The 8,078-nt window shown below is 48.2% G+C and overlaps 1 pseudogene; it reads left to right on the top strand.

Annotated features, from left to right (window-relative positions):
• Window positions 1-39: 39 nt before the first annotated feature.
• Window positions 40-7,214, top strand: LOC103726956 (annotated as a pseudogene).
• The last annotated feature ends 864 nt before the right edge of the window (window positions 7,215-8,078 follow it).

Consider the following 8,078-nt stretch of genomic DNA (forward strand, 5'->3'; position numbering starts at 1 on the left):
CTCATGCCGCAAGCCACGACTCCGTCCAGCAGAGCCGAGGAAAGACGACACAGACACCAAGGTGAGGTTCAGGCTTCTCTCACTCTCCCTCTTTATTCTTCGTCATCCCACAATATATACCCTCATCAGATCCATCCCACAATCAGACCGTCACATGGAGCCAATCAGGACATGAGCATGGGGCTAACATGCAGGCAGAGCAGCAAATCATTGGGCCACGCAATAGAATCATGCTCGGTGATGTATCATGTCAGGCAGGCTGCGCGTGATCAAGCTTACAGCGCTTGCATGAGTTGGAGAGTTGAAGTAAACAGCACAAGGCTTGGCAGCCAGCCAGGGCGCCATCTTTGGCTGGCTCGGCCGTGCTCACTTCCCACAATTATGAACTGCCAGATCTCTGTTCTACTTCCTGTCTCCTGTCTGGGAGTTGTTTGGTCTCAGACTTCTGTGCCTTTGAGGTGCTTCATCAGAATGTGTGAGGTGTCTCCTATTTTTTGATGTAGGAATTTAGAGTTATAAAATCCCGTGGAGACATGCCCCTAACACTTCGGTTTTTATTTAATTCCCCAAGGCAAGTTTGTTTCCAGCCATTCAAGGGGAGGACCTGACCATGGAGCGGGACATGAAGGCCTGTTCTTGTGTTGATGAAAGCACGACGAGAATGCCTCCTTCGTGGCCAGTGAGATCCATATTATGAAAGGCCTATGTCATCCTAATGTCATTAGGCTCTTTCACGTGGTTGAAAAGAGACAATACCTACGTAGAAAGCTTGCTTCAGAGGGACATCTGAGGAGGCACATCATCAAATGGGGCTCTCTACCAGAACAGGAGACCTGAAGGTTATTTAGCCAGATACTATGTGCAGTACAGTACTGCCACAGCAACAGCATTGTGCACAGGGATATAAAAACTGAAAACATCCTGGTTGGTGGCAGGGAAATGCCAATGTGATCGATTTCGGCCTGGCAGTTAAAGTCCAACCCAGGGAGAAGGTAGCATGTTTTTATGGCGCCCTGCCCTACTATGCCCCTGAACTCTTTGGGACAGAGCCGTACAACTGCTATCCCATAGACATCTGGAGCCTGGGAGTGCTCCTCGTTGTTATGGTCTCCGGAGACTTCCCATTCAGAGCTTCTCCTCCTGCAGAGGTAAGGCGGCAGGTCCTGGCTGCCAACTTCAGCATTCCCAGTTATGGATCCATCAATATTTTCAATGTCATCTTGAACTGCTGATCATCCACCCTGGCAGAAGGCCCACTGCCGACCAAATCATGGAGTACCAGATGGTTAGGGACAATGAGGCATGTTCACCACTGATTTACAGACAGACTCTAGCAGGACCCTCCTGCCACGCATTGTCAGGGCCATGAAGATCATTGGGTATGAACCTGAGGAAATCATCCAGTCTCTCAGATACCAGAAATACAACCAGGTCATGGCAACATACCTGATTCTGCAGCACCAAACACCCTGAGGAGATTGCTGTGACCATCAGGCAAAGCCCTAGCAGATCCTCACACCTTCCTGTGCCCGAAGGAGAGCTTCTGAGCCCGTTTTTCCCACCTTCGACTCCCCACCTGAGCTGGAGGAGGAGGAGAAGAAGGAGGAGGAGGAGAAGGAAGGGGAGGGGGAGGGGGCGGAGGAAAATATCTCCAAACAGGGTGGTAGAAGGCATAGCATGCCTGCCATCCTGTGCTGCCAACCCAAGAGGACCCGCCCCCAACACCTATCCAATCAGGGTTCTGATGTGGACGATTCCCTTCTCCGCAGCAGTCTAGACATCAGTGACAAGCCAACATACTCCAAGATGGGGCCCTATGGCAGCCTGGCTGTAGACAGTCAGCCATCCTCTTCTCTGGGGCCACACCAGGATGTGACTGCCAATCATATGGATGAGGGCACCATCCTCCTGCTGGTCTTCATTGCAAACCAATATCTCCTGGGATATGTCCCAGGGATGTGACCTTGAGAGGCTCCTTCATCAGGGATACATCATCAGAAGGTAACAGCACTGCTGGCCAGCCTCAGAGTGCAACCACATCCTCCCCTTGAAGCTGTCACCAGGACTCGGAGGTGAAGAAGATAAATCATGAATTGTCTCAGACGCCTCTGTTGCTGCCTGCTGCCTCCAAGGAGAAGCCCCACCTCTGGTAACAACCAGGCTCCAAAGAAGCCTGGACTGTGGAGTCACCCACAGAAGCATGTAGGTGGGTGGTCAGGATGCACTGGTGCTCTTCATCCCAGCTCTGTTTTTTCCATCGTCCTGTGCAAGTGAACGATGGTCATTCTGCTTAATTGGGGGAGTGTCACTTAGTACATCTGTCACCTCAGGATGACCAGTCCCACAGAGTGCCCCCAAGTGGAACCTCAGGAATTTGTCCTAACAGTAGACAGTAGAGAATGTTGTCCAGAGGCAAGCAGGGATGGAAGACTGGTTTGCCAAAGGGAGCCAAGATTCTCTGGAGAACCACTTGGGGAGTTATGGGGCAGCAGGAGAGTCCTGTGTTGAAAATCACTGAGAGTACCCTTCCTGTGTCTTTCTGCTTTGAAGTGCTGAAGGGGAAAATTCCCAGTTCCATGGCTCCTGAGCCATGGGATGGGGTCAGCCTGGCTGAGAACTGAACAGCCACATGAGGAAGCCAGGCCAGATGTCTAAGTGGCTGGGTGGTCACAGGTCAGGCCTTTGATCTGTACAGGAAGCATCGGATACACCACTGCACACCTATACAGGTAAAATCCCAGGCAGAAGGTTCTGACTTTCTGATGAACTTTTATCAGGTGAAGGGCCCTGAGCTGCTCTAGGATGAGAAGGCCCTGTGCTCCCTCCTGTGTCAACAACAGTCTCTGTCTGCAGAGTCATAGCTGTCCTTCCCTTTGTATTTCTTGGTTTGGAACAAGGTCTTCCTCAGGTGGGACTGCTCTCCCCCAGAGAGGTAACTCCTACCCAACCACACCCTTGTGCCACAAAGCGGTTCCCACCTTGAGGTTGCAGTCTCCAAGCAGCCCTGTAGGATTCCTCTGAAGCGCAGCCTCCTCCCTTAATTTCAAAGACCTGGAAAGATGCATGGCTGCTTACATGACAAGAGACCTTAGAATTCAGAGAGTGTGTCCTGATGGAGAGCTGTGTCTCCTCTTTCCACCATTTCTGCCCTCTAAACAGCCTCCCTTCTCCCTCTGCAGGTTTTCCCCATCTAGGCCATCTGCCCTGCACTATGCGCACCAAGAGCCGATATCTTGAGAACAACCACAAACCACATGGTGAGGAGTGGTAGGTCAAATTCTGAGGAGGGAGCACCTGCTCTGGGCCTGCCTCATGCCTAACCTGACAAGGCTCAGAGTCTGTACTCAGCTGCATGAACCCAGAAAATCTTTCAATTTACTGATCCTGTGTGGGTCACTCAGTATTCCATAGGTAAGCAACCCTTGGGCATCCTCTGAGATAATTTCGATGTAACCTATCCATTTCACAATCAAGTTGTTACAGGCCCATGTCATGACCTTTCTCCTAGATTGTTCCAAACTGTATCACAGCCTGAAACACATAGCTGCCTGTGCGACTGGCATGGATGATCACTTCATTCACATGTTTTTCCTGTTTTGAATTTATGAGAGTAAACATTCTGGCACATTCATCTACTAGGACATTTTCCATGTTCAACTGTATCCAAATATTATCTCATCACTTTGAGAACACATCCATGTACTTTATCTAGTTCTGTCCCTGAAAGTGGTGTAGTTCATAGGATAGACATTTTACTTCCAAATCTGACAAGAAATAATGATTGATTCCACTGTTGTCCAGGATGAGCATGCCACGACCACATGCTCTGAAGCTTGTCCTCCAAAACTATGGTTAAACTACGTCCTCCTCAGTGTTCTTGCTGGACTCCAGCCACTGGGCCAGGGTAACATACTCAGCTTGAGAGTAAAGAACTTCTGAGGGTAATTGGGCTAGTTTGGGATGAAGTATCAGGCTGACACTGTGTTCCCTCAGAAACAACCCTGTTGCTCCCCTGCCCTCAATTCACTGGAATATAGAGATGCTAAAAGGTGAGTTGGTCGGTCTCTCTCTCTCTCTCTCTCTCTCTCTCTCTCTCTCTCCTTCCCTCTCTCTTCCTCTCCTCTCTTTCCTGCTCTCTCTTTTTCTATCAGTCTTACCACACACAGAGAAACATACACACAATTATCCACACAATATCTACATTTTCCCAACCTTGCCCCTCTGACACTTTACTCCTCATTAATGATTTTTCTCTAAATTTCATGCTCTTGTCCAGTTCTTTTGTTTGGTTGGTTTTGGCCAAAGCACATGGCTCTTATATGCCTAAGTATTCTATAATTATCTGCTCTCAATATAAGGTGCCCATTTTCGCCTGTTTTGAAACAGGCTCTCTGTATACAGTACAGGCTGGCTAGGAACTGTTGCTCCTACTGCCTTGGCTACTGAGTACAGGGACTGCAGCTAGATACCCATGCTTACCATGTTTTTAAATTCACTATGTAGCTGAGTTTATGACCTTGATCATAAACTATGACCTTGATCTTTTAAGCATTCTGTCACCCCCTTCCATAATGAGAATTGAAAGTACTACCCACAAAGCCTTTCTTATGTGCTCCTGGAGTTCACACACAGGACATCCTGCATGCTGGACACGAGCTCTCCCAAATGAGTCATATGTGCAGACTCATTCTGATTTTTTTAATTTTGTTTTTTGACACAGGGTCTCATATAGCTCAGTCTGCCCTGGGACTTACTATGTAGTAGTATGAAAGACCTTAAATTCCTGAACTTCCTGCCTCTGCTCTTTGTGGTTCTAGATTTGGAAGCCAGTATCACTGACCATTTTTTTAAACCTGTCAAACGACCCTTTTCTATCCTACTGAGGGACTTTCGCAGCACCAAAACAAGAGTTGCAGCCAGAGCTCTCTCATCTTCCTTAAGCAGATGAACAGTGGGCTGGCTTGGAGGGACAGAGAAAGGACACTGTGACTTCCACTCTACCCTATCTCCAGGAACATCAGCATCACTAGGCAGTGGTTCCCAGGACTATCACCTGTGCAGCCAGGTAGGGGTGAAAGGATGATCAGGCACACAGTCCTCAAGTCTGTTTCATCTGACCTCTGTGCAGCAGTACGAAAAAAAGACACGGAACAGGAAGCTGATGCCCAGACCAAGTAGCTGATGAGATCCAAGAAAGACTGTGAATCACCTACTCTTCTAGGGTTTCCTCCACTCACCCTGTGGGCAGTCTCTTACCTTTCAGAGTTAGCTGTTTCTAGGGAGTCCTTAGAGTTTTCTTTGCCTTAGATGTCAGAGTTGGGTGGTATTGCATGCTTGTAATCCCAGGAATTGGAACACTTAGGCAAGAGGGTAGCCACAAGAACAAGGCCAGCCTGGACTACATAGAGAGTTCCACTCAAACTTGGGTGATCGAGTGAGACTCCATCTCTCAAAACCAAAAACAAAACAGCAGAGTTAGGGCTAGAGCTTAGTTGTACGTAGTATGCCTTGGTTCCTTAGCTCTTCCCCAGCACGGAATACAATCGGGTGTGGCGTGTGTAACTATCATCCCCAAACTCAGTGGTAGATACAAGAGGATCAGACATTCAGGACCAGTCTATGATGCATGACATTCTATGTTAAACACAACCATCCACCAAAAACCTTAATGCAAAAATTAGAGAAAGCATGCCACTCAGGAAAACCTTATACTCCTCTTGAATCAGAATCCCTGTGTGGTCAGAAGCAAAGCAGGCCTCTGGATACTGTGTGATTCGTGCCTAGTAATAGGGCTGAGTACAGGGTTCACCCAACATGCATAGCAGTCACAAGAGCAAGGCCAGCCTGGTACTATAGGAGGTAGAGGAGAGGAAAGCTCTGGAGCACAAGAAGACCTCACATCTGTGCCAGTTTAGGAGGGGAAATAAGCTGCTGAATTTGCATCAGCCAGAAACTATATACCTGTGCTGTCCCCTTGTGGCGACTCTACAACTCCATGTCCCTTGTCCTGATTTTACTGGGGCTTCTGCCTCAATTCACGACCAGATGGGGAAAATAAACAGCTGGTTTTGGGCTTTCTTATTTTCCCTTTGTGTGCGTGTGTGCATGTGTATGTTTGGAGATAGGCTTTCATGATGTAGCCATAGCTGGTCTAGAACTTGCCACGTAGACTAGGCTGGCCTCTTACAGAGATTGTCCCTGCCTCTGACTCCCGGATGCTGTTTTTGTTGGGTTTTGATAGAGGATTTTTATATGTTGGGCAATTCTGTCCTGGATGTCATTGTGTAACCCAAGATGGCCTCACTCACAGAAATCCTCCTGCCTCACCCTCCAGAATCTTGGGATTAAAGACTTGTACCACTACGCCCATCTAACTTGGTTTTGTCCTTCCTTCCTTCTTCTCCCATACATAAAAAGAAGACAGGAACAAAATATCTTTCAAAGCTGAGCTACATAGGAGCTGTCATGGGAAGAGGTGGTCTAGACATCCTCTGCTGTGCATGACCCAGCTACTCTTGTTGGGAGATGACAGGCACATCTCCCAGCTTCACTGGCTCTAGGCCAGTGAGAGATGCCTGTAGAATGGCATTCGAATTTGGCTCTACCCTCCACAGGTACTACAGTCACTTGCACATAGTGTGAGCGTAGACGTGTACAAGCACACACATGCAAAGCACACAGTATAATCACATACATGTGAGTACATCTGCACAAAAGCATCTACTCTTGGATGTAAACACATGTAAAAAAATAATCATAAAGAAGCACAAAGTCAGTAAAAGCACCCAGGTAGCCCTGGAAAGACCTAACGATGTTTCTGCTGACGGTCTTGATGGGGAAGAGCAAAGAAAAGAAGACGAGACTGATCCTGCTAGGATACTGGAGGACAGAGTATGTTTGGCAACACTCCATGGATGGTAGAGGACTGTCCAGAACATACAACTGGACACTCCCTGCAGGTAATTGACAGATCCAAGTAAGCCAAGCCCTGTTTTGTTTTCTCAGCAGACTGACTCCAGTTTGTAGCTGGAGGACCAACAAGATGCTCCCAGCCATCTCTGCATTCTGGGGAGCCTGGATGTCAGGCCTCTACACAGTTCAGGACCAAAGGCCTCTCAGAAGTCAAAGAAAGGCGGGCCTGGGCAAAGGGAGAGCAGAAGGCCACTTTGATCACTTCTGATGGAAACCCTCCTCAGAAAAACGTCTGTGTTATTTTGTACTACACTATAATTAAAACTAAATTAACTGTCTGTGCACTTTTCAGCTTTTCAAATGTGTTTTTTTGTTGTTGTTCTTTTGAAACAGGATCTCTGCGTGCGTGCACGCGTGCATGCATGTGTGTGTGTGTGTGTGTGTGTGTGTGTGTTGTGTGTGTATAGATACATGTGTTCTGAGGATAACTTGTAAGAATCAATCAGTTCACTTCCCAAGTGCTGAAATGTTAGGAAGTATGCACCATCACACCCACCTGGTAATACAAGCCCCCCCCTTCCCTCTGTGTGTCTGTGTGTCTTTGTGTGTATGTTGTGTGCATGCACGTGCAGTTCTGAGGACAACGTGCAGGAGTCAGTTCTTACCTTCTGCCACATGGAGGAGCAAACTCAGGTTGTCTGTCTTATCAGTGCCTTTGCCACTGAGGCTTCTCTCTGCCCTTAGTAATGCAGTCAATATGTAGGAATCAGAAGTGCAAGTAAGACAATTCTGTCTTAAGGATCATTTTCACTGTGTGCCCTCATTCAGTCTGCCAAACTGCCCTGTGAGCGGCACAGCATCTTCCCATTTCATAGGCTGTGGGAAGGCAGCTCCGGCATTCAAAATCTGCTCTTCATACAGGGGGACCGCAGCTGTGCTCTCAGTACTCAGGAGGCAGATGCACGAGGAGGTAGGCAGGACTGTGGGTGGCCTGGTCTCTACAGTGAGTTCTAGGCCAGCCAGGGCTACACAGTCTCAATACATCCATTCTAGACCAAACCCTGCTCTTCTCTCCATCTAGTAACTCCGACTGTCCTGTCCCATCTGCTTGTTAGTCAGCCCCACTCCTCCTACCCCTGCTCCCTGCCAGCCCTAACTTTCTTGTA

Source organism: Nannospalax galili, unplaced genomic scaffold (assembly GCF_000622305.1).
Source record: "Nannospalax galili isolate Female #2095 unplaced genomic scaffold, S.galili_v1.0 scaffold389, whole genome shotgun sequence".
In the NCBI taxonomy this organism is placed as follows: domain Eukaryota; kingdom Metazoa; phylum Chordata; class Mammalia; order Rodentia; family Spalacidae; genus Nannospalax; species Nannospalax galili.